We start from the raw sequence: 15,929 nt of genomic DNA, 5'->3' as shown, positions 1-15,929 counted from the left end.
AGTTTTCTCCCATTGTACTAAAAACCAGCAGAAAACAGGATTTGGGTTTTGAATTTTTTAGTTGTTGTTGTGTGTGGTTTTTTTTTAATGGAGCTATTTCTGCCTCTCAAATTTTACTCTGTTAAACTGATCGAAAAGCATTTTGCAGAAGACAGAGACCCTAAGTACAAAGAATTTCACTGCCCCTCTCTGTGTAAGAGCTGCTCTCTGTGGTAGACCTGCTGGGCACCAGCTGTGACCAAGCTGTTTCCTCACCTGTTGTCCTGCCCTCAACCTCCCCTCCCCTCCTCACCTGAGCACTTCACACAAGGCTACCTGTATCCCAGTGGTTCTCATGACAACATCTCAGGACAACATCTGGGGGTTTAAAGCAGGAATGGCTGAAGGTGATTTGCTCTCAGTATGACCTTCTAGTTTTAAAGAAATTATATATATTTTCTAGTGAGCAGCTGGAAGGCTGGATATTAGCTTTATTTCAACTTGGCTTCATCTGCTTCTCAACCCCCCATCTTCCATTATGAGATCTCTGTAACTTCCTCAGTTCACTCTTCCTCCGTTCCTCCCTCCTTCCTTTCCTCTTTCTCTTGGTGCCCTCCTTTCTTTTAGAACATTTTCTCAAAGGGAGGAGCAGTGAGGTTACTATCAAAGAGGCAAAAATTGCTTTCCAGATGTGAAAGCCAAAAAACAAAATGGCTACAATGGTTTGTGGCCCTCCAGAGTTCAACCTTACCCAAAGGAATCTTATTAATTTCTCTCATTAGGAATACTTTACATATAATGTATGTTTTCTCTTTTTGTGTGTGTGGGAGTGGCAATAAATTTTTAAAAGCTGAGAGATGCTGTTTTTGAATAAGGTTAATGGTATAGGCAGACACACACATATTTTTAAAATCCACAGGAAATCCTAAAAATGTTCCTTTGTAAATAATCAGAGAAAAATTGAATTTGGTTGTGGTTTGCTCACATATTACTTTCTCCATTTTGTCAACAAGGAAAATGAGGGTCAGAGAAGTGAGGCACATTCATTAACCATGGAGTGCCTCCTGATTCATCAGGTTTTCAAGGTGTAAGAGAATGGGTGCACATAGAGCACTTAGAAGCAAGACTGGCACATGCTGGGCACTTAGTGGCATTAGCCATGAGTATCAGCAGCAGCAGCAGTGGTAGCAGCACCCTTGCTATTATTTTCACTGCATCCCAGGTTCTACGGTTGGGTTCTAGGAACAAGGCATAGTCTCCGCCTTGATGTAGGTCACACTCTAGTGGGTGAGATAGGAAATCACCATGGGCTGTATAACTGCACACTGGCAGGTGCAGGGAGCTCTGCGAATATCTCCCAGGAGGAACTGATGTAGTGGGGAAGAGGGAGGAACAAGACTCCAGGGGCAACGATAATGAACTGAGATCTGAAGAGTGAGTTAAGTGGGTCAATTAGGATGTGAAAGTGCTCCCCTGGGAAGGCGTAATCTATAGGAAGGCTTCTGAGCAGAAAAGAGCTTGGAGTATTTGAAAGACAGAGACACCTGCAGGCCTGAAGCCTGGAAAGCAAGGCAGACAGAGGCCCAGGATGAGTCTGCAGAGGTAGGCTGGGTATTGAAGGGAGAGAAGTGAGGTTCAGGAAAATTTGTGCATGCATGTGTGTAGGTGATATTAGGAGTCATGGAAATCCCAAAGTACTACCCAGCAGGCTAGAGAGCTTTGAGATTCTCATCTGCAAGGACCTACTGCTGATGGGACTCCATTTCAGCTCTACCATTCACTCAAGGATGCTGTGGAGATGTATAATTAGAAGTAAACTAAGCCAGACCCAGGCTGAGCAAGGCATCCATCTTACTCTTGAGGCATTATCCCTGGAGCCAGGTGGAACAGTCCAGGGGTCCCTTCAAGCCCTGAAGGCATACCTGTAAGGGGTGTCTAGCTTCTTTTGACCACATAAGCTTTCCTTCTCCTCACTGTGCTGTCTCTTCCACAGCAGCCCATCCACTCATTTCCCGCCATGCCTCCCTCCTGCCAGGACTGAAACCTTTTATTGATTTTGAGAGTCAAATGTTCCAAGGGTTGGGGCAGAACATCCCACCAAGCTTGCTCTTAGCACCCCTGTAGATGTGACCAGCTTTTCTTTAAAACTCATGACCTGATACATATAGAAAAAGCAAAATTTAAACAATCATACACTGGGGAAACATGGGATTTTAAAATACCATGTACAAGAGGCTATACAAATAAAATCAGGGTGAGGAGCACAAAGGCCTTTGAAAGCATAAGGAAAACAACTGAAAGTGACTAGTCTTTTCCTTCATCCTAACCAAGCTCCCACCAGTGCTGATTCTTATCACCTAACCCTTTATTCCCACAGTCACTGTTCCATTTCTTTCTTCCAGACTGGGGGTATGCTTTCTGAACCTGATTTAGCCTGTGACCTTTCACTGATCATGGGGTGAAGGTCAGCATATTAGACATCCACCAAATGGACAGGAAGAACTCAGGAGTGGACAGAACCAGGTTTGAATCCTGGATCCCCTACATAAGCGACCAAGACTGGAATCTTCCGCCCTAATAAATACCTGTGCCATGCTCCATGCCTTCCAGATGTGGAGAGGGAAGTGGAGTCCTGTTTTATATTAGAGCAGATCCTATGAGCAGGACATAGGCTTAATGGTATAAAGAAATTGTTTGCTAAGATTTATTTTAGCACCAAAATTCCTGCTGCCCCTTTAAAAATTTGAGTTTTAAATAAAACCAGTGCTTATTTGTTTTTCTTAGTTGGATCCTATAACTGTATAATATACTCCACTGTATGTCTGAAAGCTCTTTATGAAGACATTTGATGGGTGGTCAACTCATATATATATATATATATATATATATATATATATATATATATACACATACACATATATGTAAAAGTCACTGCAGACAGTTTACAGAGCAAGTGAGTAAGTCCTGGCTGGAATTGAAGGTACACCAATGGGAACAACCTTTCCTAATACGACGTCCCATCCCCCTTGCATTCTGAGAGGGGCTTGGTTCCCCAAACTGAAAGTCACCCAGCAGAAATCTCCTCTTGTTTTTCTAAAATGTGTTCAATCTTTGGAAAGACTTAAAGCAGTTCTTTGAAAAAAGAACAAGTTCATTGGCAACTTTTCTTGGAAGTCCAGTCCAGCTCAGCCCACTCCTCCAAACTCCCCTGTCTGAGACCCTGTTCAGAACACGGCCTCTCTTATAATAGACTTCAGAACATTGGTGCTTTAGGAGTAGAATGACCAACCTCCCAAAGGTCAGGCGGCTGCTCAGAGGTTCCATGTGCCAGAGAGGTCGGACTGAAGAACATTCTGTGCTCCACCCAACCCCACATGAGTAAGAAATGCATTCTCATATGGGGACAAAAGGAAGGCATCTTATCCAACAGGATTTTTCTGGCTAGGACTGGCCAATGATTTAATCCAGGCCAATGATTTACACCAAGGAAAGAAACCACCACTCGGCCAACCTATAAACCCCATTTCTAACATTCCAGCGACAGCTATGTTATCCCAACACCCATATTTCTAACAGTGCTCAAGGAAAAATAAGAAAACATTAACTACCTTAGAATGGTGTCAGGGTCTGGGACATAGTAATTGTTTATAAGTGCTATTATTGTTATTAGGTGTCACTGTTCCTGAGAAGGTTTTCTATCTCATAGCAGTGTTTGATGTCATTGACTATCCCATTCTCAGACATCTCTCTCATGGGATTCTTCTCCTTCTTTAACCATGACTTCTCTCACTTATTTTTATAATAGATACCTTAATATATGTATCTATTGTTCTTCTGTCTATCTATGTATCTCTCATATAATTTTTAAATTATTTCTTCCCTGGTTTCACTATGATCTAGCCTAGATTATTGCAGAAACTTCTTTAATCTATCCCCTTAAGTTTTTGCACTCCCTGAAGGTAGAGACCAAGGCTTATATGTCTCCATATGTCCAGGGTCTTTTAGTTGCTCCATAAATATTTGCTGAGTGTACATATGACCAATGGGTAGATAAATAAATAAATAAACTAGCAGGCTAATCTTTCCACCACTAGTCTTTCCCTCTCCACTTAGGCATGCCCACTGTAATCATAGCTACCTCCTGAAAATTCCATCTTTACCCATTGCTCCCTTGCTAAGAAATATGAGTGGCTCTCCATTACCTTTTTGACCAGCTTTCAAGCCACCCCCATTCTGCTATCTTGCTCTGTCTGATGTCCTGTCCAATGCCACCTCCTACCCTTATCTGCATAAATCTCAGCGCCAGGCAAGTTGAACTTCTCTCAGGCACTGAATTTTGCATACTCATTCGTTCCAGATTTTTGCTTATGACTTTCCAATTTTTCTCTCTGACCATCCAAATCTGATCCATCATTCAATGCCTACACCTCATGCCTTGGCAGCAATGCAGCCCACACAGGCACAGTCCCCTTACAACTTCCCACACCCACATTGCCTCTGCTTGGCTCCATTCAAGTGCAGCCCTGGATTATTATCTGATAGTCAGTCTATAAGGCCTTGAGAGGAGAAGCCATGCCTTGTGTTTCCTTTGGAGCTGGACCATTGTGAAGGAGTCCTGTCAAAGCACACTAAATGCAACCCGAATTTACAGAAAAGAATTCTCTAAAGTGTAAAGCTGAGCTCAACCCTTCTTACATCCTTGTAATTGAGACATGGAGTGGACCAAAGTGAATTGGGTCTCCAGTGTATCTTGCAAAACAGGTAGATCCTAAGAATGGTGACAAAAAATGGTAGCAGCTCACATGCAAGGCCCTGTGCCAATTATTTTAATATTTTAATGAATCATAAAAATTCTTAGAAAAAAGTTATATTATCCTACTTTATAGATGAGGAAATGAGCCAAAGTTTCAAATATGTATCAAGACCTGACTTGGTTTCAGGACTAGTGCGAGATTCTGGAGATACATACATCAGGCGCAGTCTCTATCCTCAGGGATTACACACTCGGAGGGAAGAGAAAAGTGGAAAGTTATGATGCCGTTTACTAAGTGCAGTATCAGAACCAGTGCTAGCCTTTCATCTGTCAAATGAACACAGTGACCAGTACTCCCTGATGTCCAAACAATGCCTTAGAAATACTGTCAGCCTTCAACTTCTATAGTCTTCTTTCTAATAACCTATAACTCCAGATTAGTCATGACAAAACATCAGTATATTTCTATAAAAGGATATCCTAGAGTGTACCTGACCGTGCTCCTCTAAACTATCAAGGTCATCTAAAAAAAGGAAAACCGAGTGACTGTCAAACAGGAGGAATCCAAGGAGACACAATGACTAAATGTAATGTGCTTTCCTCTATGGTATCCTTGGAAACACTATGGTCAGTAGGTAAAACCTAAGGACATCTGAATAAAGTATGGACTTCAGTTAATAACAATGTACCATTACTGGTTTATAAATTGTAAACAAGGTACCATCCTAACATGAGAGGTTAACAATAGGAGTACCAACTATGGAGTAGATGGAAACTCTCTGTATTATTTTCTTTATTTCTCTCTAAATCTAAAACTGTTTTATAACATAGAGGCTATTAAAAATTATAATGTTAACCCTTGAAATAGGGTTGTGAGTGACTGTCAGGATAGTGGAGTAAGGCAGGGGATCTGAGCAAAGGCATTCATTTAGAGTGGAAAGTAAAGAGGGGAGATGGTAGGTCTGGTTTTGGAGATATTGCTGTGGTGAGTCTGGGAGGAAGTCCCAGTGTCCCATTGGCAGTTGGTTTGGAGTCAAGGGGAGAGGAAGAAGAAGACCTGCATTGAAGGCATACTCGGGAGTCATCATACACGTAGGTGGTAGTTGAAGCATTTGATGTCCTAAACACCATTTTGGAGATGAGCAGCCAGCAGACTGTTATTACTGTGTGAAGGATGAGCCCGAGGAGGCTGGGGGAAAGCCAGTTTGATTATAACTGCAGAGCAGCTGGAGCCTTTCATCCTCGGGGGGAGCCAAGTCATCCCTGTGGGCACAGACACTGTGTTTTCCTTATCCTGGAAAACATTTCTCGAGACAAACTTTGGATATGATAATTATGCTGGTTGGCACATTGATCTGGCCTCAACTGCACAGGCAGGGATCCCACAATAAAATGTTTCTGTGTTGTTCAATACACTGGCTTTCTTAAAAAGGGAGCATTTTCATGCTGTGTTCCAGAGTACGTTGAGGGTAATTATGTTAGACGAAGCTGTTTTGATAATCATCTTTCTTGAAGACACAGCACCTCAGTAGTTTTAAAACCTAAGTTAATTAGATATTTGATGTTAACAAAAGCTTCCATTAAAAAAAAAATCCTCCAAAGCTGCACCCCCAGACTCCTGCTATAGCAGAGGAGTCGATGCTAAGTACAGCTTTTATCACCAAACTGGCACTTTTGTGTAGTTAATCATAGATGTCTGCTGCCTCTGAGCTGGAGCAGGCAACCCCCTCTCCACACACACACAACTCTCACCCTGAGGATGAAAGACCCATCACCATGGCAAATCCATACTTTTCACTTGACAATCCCAGCAAGCTGGATCTTAAACACACTGAGATGTTAACTTTGCTTGGCATTTAAAAACTATCCAGTTTGCAGGAAAAGGCCATATCTTGGCAATGTAAGGGAGGTGGTCATAGTTATCTCTAAGGGAAATATTCTAGTGAGCATGGAAGGATGTGCAGAATTATCTAGAAATGGGCAGAAATGACCAGGCTCCTAGGAAGGTTCCTAGCAATGGATCTGATCCTCAGAAATGTAGTCTCCTGAATATAAGGTAAATGATGTTTAGGCAGGACTCCTAGATTCCTTATAAAGCCTCCCCACCCCAACCCAAACATGTAAACAAGTACACATGTGTATACACACACACACACACACACACACACACACACACACACACACAAACACACACACACCTTTGACTTCCAAGCTGGGCAATTTCATCAACTTCCTTTAGTTCAGAGAAAGAAAAATTTGGTAGCTAGAAAGGCTGTCAGGCAGTTTTGGCTCCTGGTAAAAGGCAGAGCGGGATCTGTGGCCAGAGGTATACCGCCTGAGCTCCTACTCCGTCTTTCATGTGCTCTGTCATCTAAAGTGTGCCACCGAGCTCCTCTGAGTCTCAGGCTCCTTTTTAAAGAAATGGGGATACAGGTCTCATCCCAATTCAATTAATACACATTGAGTGTCTTCCAAGTAGGGCACTGTGATGGGGATACAGTGGTAAACAGGAGAAACACAACTGCCCCACTCAGAGACGGGCACATTTCAGGGAGGTTGCTGTGAGTATCCAGGGATATCCAGCCTGCATGTGGCTTGGCCCCTGACGGCTGAGTACACAATGTTACTGTGCTTTTCTCCCACACCAAGATGAGCAGTTGAACTTGAGTAAGAGGACAGTGCAGTGACAGGACATGTAGCAGCACTAGGCCTAGGATGGAAGGGTATTAGTTTATGGAACCCCAGAAGACTTTAATAGCAAAATTATGTTGAAAAGCCAATGCTCTTTGGAGCCATAGAGAGCTGGCCCTGAAATCTTTTCCTCACCCCTTACTATCTACATGACATTGAGCAATTTCTGTAATCTTGTTGAGGCTAAATGTCTTCATTTGTAAAATGGAGCTATTTTTAGTAATTCCTATCCAAGGTTGATGCTATATATGTGATAAAGAAAATTCATATGTGAAAAGGACTTATGGCAGGGCAAAGGGATATCCATGTGTTAGTTATTGATTATTTCCATTATTATTAATGAATAAACGCCAGCTATAACGACAGCCCCATGTGCCTTTGGGGCCGGTATTCTAGGCTGAGGTATTGCAGCAGAGACGTTAACACATTTAGTAGGCTTCAGATGATATCCAATCAATGGCAGGGTTTGTCAGTAAGTCTCCAGCCTAATTAGGAGCAGACCCAAGGATCGTGACTTTCTTCTGAATAACAGCAACAAAGACAATGGCACGGAGAGAAGGCCTTTCCCAAATTCTCAAGGGCACGGTCATCAGTGCTTCTCATCCACTGTGGCTCCCACTTGGTCTCTCAAGTTATGTGGAAGCTTTTTCTATGTGTCATGACTTGATCCCTCTCCGTTTTTGAGACTGAGGGGAAAGGGCCTAACAGACTCTTACACCAGTTTCAGAAATACCCATCAGCAGTACCCAGCCTGCATTCTAATGCCGATTTCTTTTGTCTCTTCCAGTCCAAGATGAGGTTCACGCTGACCTGAGGAACCAGGACAGAGCTTGGGGAACCTTCATGATCACCACAGACTTGTGCTTTAATCTCCACAGCACAGCCCTGGAGGCCCGAGTCAATTAAGGGTTGGCTTCACTGTGTCTTCTAAGAGGCCATGGAGGCTCATGCAAATATACTCCTAAGGAGCATCTCACAAGTTCCAGAGTTTTAAAGGTGGGTTCAGGGGAGTTCCCCAGTGTTGGAACTCCCTAAGGCTTAGTTATGCCAAATACTGTAGTTTCAAGAATCCATCATCTAGTTTCATAGCCCTGTACCTTTGCACATGCACATCCCCTATTCATCTTTTGAGACCTAGTCCAAGAATCCCTTGGTGGGGATGCTCCTGATTCCCACCCTCTCTCCACTCTGGTTTTAAAGAGGGAGTTCTTTAGAAGTGATTATTGTTTTCTCAAATTCTTGGAGTTGACCTGGTTTCTTCTGCAGCCTCTGACAATTAGACCCGAGTGCAATGCAGGAGGCTGGAAATCAACTATGCAGTTGTGAAACCTTTGATTTGAAGCAAGATTCTAGGTTGCTCAAATGTGAGTTATGTAACTCTTGCACATTGTGCAAGAGGCAGGAGGACCTCACTGTGAGCAGATATTTGGAGGCTGTGTCTGGTATAGCAGCACCTCTGCCTGGTTTCCACTGAGGCCATCACACCTCCTGGCCCCAGCACAGTGCTTGGTCCAAAGCAGGCATTCAACACATGGATGCTGTTTCTGGGGGACAAGTAAACAAGATCTGGGGAAAAGGTCCTGGAAATCCTTCACCCATCTTCTCAACAAGACTTGGTGACCCATTTGCAAAAGCCCACTTTGGCTTCTCTGGAAGGCATTTCCCCATTAAGATAGTAATCAGGACAGAGGAGGTAGTCTCGTTATTAATGATGAGGTGACTCTTCAGCAGTAGGCGGTCTGTGAAAGATGCCATCACAGCTCAAAGTGGTAATTAATATTCTCTCATTATTATTACTAATCTTTTATTTATTTATTTATTTATTTATTTTTGCTATTTTTATCAAATGGAAACCATTGTTTAATATTCTTAGAAAACAATTCCCATTCAATATTCACTCCTTCTACTTTTTCTATCTGGATAGCCTTCCAGCAAAGATTTCTATTGGGAGAAAAGGGCTGGACCAAGAAAAATTAGAATTAGGATCCCCATTAGATCCCAGGCAGAAGGGGATTAAGGCAATCCCATCACCCTGATGTGTGGAGCAGTTGGTGGGCCATTCTTTTCACTCTAACTCAACTACCTCAATGCTATCTTCCCCAGGGGACCTTTCTTTGCCCTTGAACCAGAGGTTGCCTTTCTTCCTCTGCACCTTTTCTTTCTAAAGACACTCACCATAGCTGCTTGTGTGTCTCAACACTCTTAATATATTAAGAACTCCTCAGTTTTGGACCATGTGACCACATGATTTTGTGGAAAGAATACACATTCTGAGGATAGACAAGCTTGGGTTCATTTTTTTTTCCTTTTGTTATTGATTAGCTGTGCGACATTAGATAAGTTACTCGAAATTTCTGAATTGATTTCATCATCTACGAAACAGGAATAATAAACCTACTTTGCAAGTCAGTTGTGATGATAGAGTGAGATTGCATGCATGAAGAGTTTGGCAGTACAAGTTAGTGCTCCAGGGTTAAACAGCCTCCTCCACACAATAGTTGGTCAGTCCCATCAAGTTACTGAAATTTCTAAGCCTCAGTGGTCCTCTACTGTAATATCGGGACAACAGGGCCCTCCTCTTCATATGGCTTTGAGAGGCTTTGAGAATTAAATAGTTTGACACATATAAAAAGCTTTCTGCATAACTTGACACAGAGAAAATGCTCAATCAATGTTGGCTCCTATCAGTGCTTCACCCATTTCACTTCCTTCCCTTTTACCTTGATCTTCTGAAGCATCCTGCACAGTGCCTGGAAGACAGGCAGAAGATACTGTTGAACCAAAATGATGTTAGGTTGCACATCTCACCATATGATGGTTCGGGTGTTCATTTCCCCTATTCAAGTGTTTTATAATCTCAAGGATTTTTCTTAGTTTTTCCTTGAAATTAAAAGGAAGAACTCATCTTAGATATCAAGTCCTAGCTAATTTAGAGAAGGGGAAGTAAGGGTTATAACTGAACACACAGGAAAGAGGAGGTGGGAGGGGAGAGAAATTGTAGGAGGAGAATGACTATAAGGGGAAGGGATAGAACATTCTAGAAGAGGATTGCTAGGCTAATCTAGAAGAGAAGAATTGCTAGGTCGCTATGTTCCTCCTACAAACACATATCTTGAATTTTGGAGATGTGGTCATTGTCCTAAGCTGCTGGGGTGGTTGGAGAATGATTGGAGGTTGGCACATTCCTTACCTAACTGGCAAGGTTTGGCATAGAGGAGTTTGTGACCAGGATGAACCCAGACTCGTCAGCATTGCTCATAAGAAGCCCAGCGAAGTCTCCTTTAGCCCCACAAACTTGGCAGGCCCCACTGTCCCAGAGCCACTTCTCCAGAAACTGTGTGTCATTCTTAGTCAGAATCATTCCCCTTCGGAATCCTCAGGGCCATCAACAGGACCCTCCACACTCCTTCTGGCTGCAGAGCCCAATCAAAGGCAGTTGCTGGGCCAGGGGCCATGCTGGCCGTGGCCAGCTCCCTCTGCTTCCAATGAGTCAAGCTCAGTGGGCAGGGTGCACAGGGACTTAGAGACCCCAGTTTCTGCTACACTGAGAGCATGGAACTGGAAAATCCAAGATGATTCCACTTCGGAGAATTCTCTTTTCACCAAAACCCAAGCAATTCTTAGAAACCATCTAGAAATCCATGCCTTAGCAGCATTTTTCTTGGTCTTAGAAACATGCCTGGGGGACAGAAGAGAGAATACTGTTTGGTTCTTTTATTCCTGGATGTAAATAGAAATCCATGTCTACTCTGGAAATGACCTGTTCACACAGAAATTTCTACCAAAATGTTAGGTGACTTTTGGCCCACCTACCATTCCAGACATCACTTCCTTAAGGATCCTTAAGGATCCCACAGAAGACTGACTCGACTTACCCACACAGGATGGCTCCAGATTTCTGGAAATCATACTTTAAAATACAGTTTATCTTCCCCAAAGCTTGCTAATACAGCAGGTCAGGTTCCACTTCATTTTTCAAATTACAAATCTCCTAAGAAAAGATAGAGGCTTGCTTTCTCCCCCTTTCCAGGAGTTTTGGGAAATATTACAGTTTGGGTTTCCTTACGTTTTAAGCAATATTTCTTCACTTCCCTTCCTACATCCATCCCATCCTGGAATGGGGCTTTGCTCTGCAAACCTTTACTGAGAGTAGCAGGTCCTCATCCTGTGGAAGCAGGACCTCATCCCACGTTTCCTGACTATTTTCTCCTTTGCAACAAAAGTCCACCAGGCATGTTCTGATTTTGCTCTTGGGACCACTTGTCAGTCCCATACTACAAACAAGCACTTCCCAATGCTTTCCCCCTTTCTGTCCTTTTACTTCCAGTATAACATTTTTTTTTTTTAATTGAGGAGTAGCCTGGCTAGCTCAGTCGGTAGAGCATGAGACTCTTAAATTGAGGAGTAACTTACATGCATTAAAACTCACAAATCTCAGGTGTCCAGCTCAGATATGTTTTGCTTACACATACACCTGTATCATGGGCACTCTGATTGAGATCTAGATCATTGCCAGCACCCAGAAGCCTCTAAAGAAAAAATAAGAGGTTCATTTTGCTTGCCAACTTGACTGGGCTGTGGTGTACAGATATTTGGTCAAACATTATTCTGGCTGTTTCTGTGAAAGTTTTTTTTATGAATAATGTTAACACTTAAAAGGGTGAATGTTAAGTAAAGCAGGTTACCCTCCATAATATGGTGGGCCTCATCCAATCAGTTGAAGGCCCTAGTAAAACAAAGACTGACCTCCTCTGAGCAAGAATGAATTCTGCCAGCAGATGGCCTTTGAACTTGAACTGCAACTATTTATCATCTATCTATCTATCTATCTATCTATCTATCTATCTATCTATCTACACTCTATTGGTTCTATTTCTTTGGAAATTCTGACTAATGCACCAGTTTTTCATTTAGTTTCTTGATACTAATATTTTATTTATTTATTTTGACTTCTCCTTTATTCCAGATGCTATCTAGATTGTTTCTTTTCTAGATCACCAAGGAATATATTTAAATCACATTTCTTCTTGTCGTCTATCTATTGTTATTGAAACTATTTCAAGTGATAATGTTTCTTTCCATTATTGACTTGATCACTACCCATGAATGAAGAAAAGGAACTCCTTTGTAGACACACTTTACATAGCACTCCGAGCTAGGTTGTTAATGACATTTAGAGAAGTTACTTCTTACCACCCATGGATTTTGGCATGCTATGCTCTTGGTCTTGTTTCTACACCTGTTGGCTCTCTGTGAGACACACTCCACCCTCCATGACACCAGGGTCATGCTTAATTTTCCTAGAAGATGCAGTGTCAATCCAGAACACCACCTGAATACACCCAGCTTTATCTGATGCCTAGAATCCCTATTCCTTCCCACGATAGTGAACAGATTGGGTCACATGTGTAATTTCCTGACATCTATTTGGCATTCTCTTAACACAGTTTCTATCAGACTTATTTCTTGCAGAAACCTTCCTTACCATTTCTTGGTCATACCAATCTGAGAGCAAACAGTACAGCCTTACTGCCTTACTGCTCTATAGGACCTCTGGAAAGGGAACTAGTGGGACTTGGGGAAAGACATTTTATCTTTTTCTTCCTTCTTAGTGAGGGATCCACCTAGAATGATGGTCAGTTGTGTGTTTGATGACCACAGAGCAGGTCAGGGTGCTGTCAGACAGAAGGAAGTGGGGCCATTGTGGTCTGTATCTTCTGCCATAAAAAGTCTTGTTCATGTTCTTAGATTACTTCACTGTCACATGTCCCTGGATAAGAACCACGACTCCACATATTAGAGTCCCTAGGAAGGCACAAGCCTGGCACATAGCAGTATGGCTCCCACCTGGGTTCAGACCCACCTTTTCCACTTCTGAAAAGCCTCAAAGTCTCTGAGCACCATTTTTTCATTTTAAAATGCAGGCCATCATCTCTACTGGGTCTACCTCATGGGGCCAATATGAAAATCAAATAAGAACCCTGATATAAAATTGCCACGTAAGTTGTCAAAATTATGGACAATTGCCTCACAGAGCTGGTATCATGTTGTATAAAGCATGGTGATGGCTAAGTTTAAAGCCCTTCTAATGTTTTAGCTTCTGTTGTTACCACCTCCATTTTACAGGTGAAAACACTAAGGCTCAGAGAGGTAAAGGCACTTGCCCGATGTTACACAACATGACACATGGAGTCAGGGGTGAATTCAAACAACATTAACTCTGAAGTTGGTGCTGTGTCCATGACATGGGTGTGCTTCCCAGTGAACACAAGTGCCATGATTTAAAAGCCAGCAGCCCATTCTGCTAGCAAAAGGCGTTGCCATTTATATAATATACTTCTTTCAGTTGTGGTTGGAGGAGCCACCACCCAGACAACAGGAGAAAAATAATTTAAATACTTTTCTCCTGCTCTCAATTCAGAAAAGAGGTATCTCCTTAGAAACTGCTTGAAGGAAGTTGAAAATAAAAGGACAGAGCCAACCCCACCTCCATGCTATGAATCACTCACTTGGAGGTTGTGTTGCGCCTTCCGCATCTGGGCTCTTATTTTTAACTTTGCAAGGCTCTGTTATTCTGGCTTCCTAGGGGGAACCCCTTTGGTGCCTGCAGCCTCACTCCTGTCTGGCCGAGTCCCCATGAGCATCCAGCAGGCAGAGGGGAGGCAGCATGTGCATTCTTGTCCTCTTAGCTGGCTCCCCTTGGAGAAAGCTCCTGACCTCTGGGGTTCTAAAGCCTGAGCTCAACAACCACTGTCACCCGCCACTGCTGGCCCCAAACACAGTCAGTTCAGTTGCCTCTAGAGGGGATTCTTCACTCTGAGTCCTGTCTGGCCTTGGGAATCCTTCTGAGTCAGTGGTGCCTTCTCAAGCTCCTGATCTGCAGCCACACTATCTTAAGACCACAGTCTGCTCAGGGTGTCGGTTTCATCCAACCACACACTTCTCTCCTCATTTGTGCTCTGGACCCAGGATTAGGATTCCAGGCCGCTTTGAAAGTGCAGCCCTAGAAGATCAGCTGTGCCCTTTCTGAGAGACCCAGCCACAGGAAAGAGGAAGTTTCCATCAGCTTTGTGCCAGGAAGATGCCTGGCAAAGTTCTGAATGTGTGTCGGAAAGCTGGGTGTAGAGAATGGAGAGCATGCATTTCAGAGTCAGAGAATCCGGGTTTGGAATCCCAAATCCATCATGAGTAAACTGTCGGGGCATGGAGAGGACCTGGTGAGTTCTGGTACAGAATACAGCAGGTTAAAGAATTTTTGCTAAGACACTGTGATTGATTAGGTTAAAAAGGTAGAAGGAGTAAGAAAATGTCCCAAGTTTTTGGCTGGGATAAGTGGGTAGATAATGGTGCCAACTATTCGAGAAGGATTCTCTTTCCCTCAGTCAGTTCAGGCTGCCAAACTACCGTAGACTGGGTGGCTTAAGCAACTGAAATTAATTTTCTCACAGTTCTGGAGGCTGGAAGTCCAAGGTCAAGGTAGTAGCATGGTTGATTTTTGGTAAGAGCTCTCTTCCTGGTTTATAGGCAGTCATTTTCTCATTGTGTGCTCTCAGGGAGAGACAGAATCAGTTTTCTGGTGTGTTTTCTAATAGGGACACTAATCCCATCAAACAAGGACTCCACCCTCATGATCCCATCTAACCCTATAACCTCCCAAATGGCCACCTCTCCAAAACCTATCACAATGGGCTTTGGGCTTCAATTTATGAATTTTGGGGGATACAGTCAATCCCTAACACCTCCCCACCAAGAAGAGAGAAATAATAGCACCCTGTATCACAGCTATCTCCCTGTTGATTTGAGCTTCTTTGATGATTTACAAGTACATTTATTCACATTCATTCACCTATCCTTCTGACCATAGGAAGAGGTGCTGGAAAAGGAGCTTTAATTGGCAAATTAGGACTAAGTTAACTCTTGGTTTGAGTTAATAGTGAAGATTTTTTGACACAAGCATTGAACATTATGTTCCTGAGACCCCAGTTATATGAAGTCCTGAACTATAATAGAAGTGGGATGTCAATTGAATCAGATGCACTCCTGCCCTCAGGATCTATTGTGCAGATTCAGGGGCCACTTTCTCAGGATGTCCACCTCAGGTCATGAAACTCTTGCTTTTAGACAAGAATGCCATGGGGATGACTCCATCATTCTCCTTTCTCTTTGGGACAGGCCTCCGTCTACTCCGTCTAATTCCTCAGAGAGGGGACGGTCTGCTCGCCTGACTCCTAAGTGGCTTGCTAGGATGAATCATGTTCCAATTCTCTAAGAGGGTTCACTTGTTGGAAAGAGCACTCTCTTTGATCTCATGGCTTAGAGTGTTTAGGTTTTGTCCAGTTAATCATGTAGCTGGCGTCAAGCTTTGCCAGGCTTTATTTCTTTGAGGCTGAATGGCATTCAAAGGGTTGGGCACTGGCCCTAGAGCCAACGTGATTTGACTTCCATAGCAACTGGAGTCTGAACCTTTTCTCCAGCTCTTTGATGCTAATTGATCAATCAGTCTAAT

Source organism: Pipistrellus hanaki, assembly GCF_964339955.1.
Source record: "Pipistrellus hanaki genome assembly, chromosome: 11".
NCBI classification, from domain to species: Eukaryota; Metazoa; Chordata; class Mammalia; order Chiroptera; family Vespertilionidae; genus Pipistrellus; species Pipistrellus hanaki.
This window is presented reverse-complemented; position numbering follows the sequence as displayed.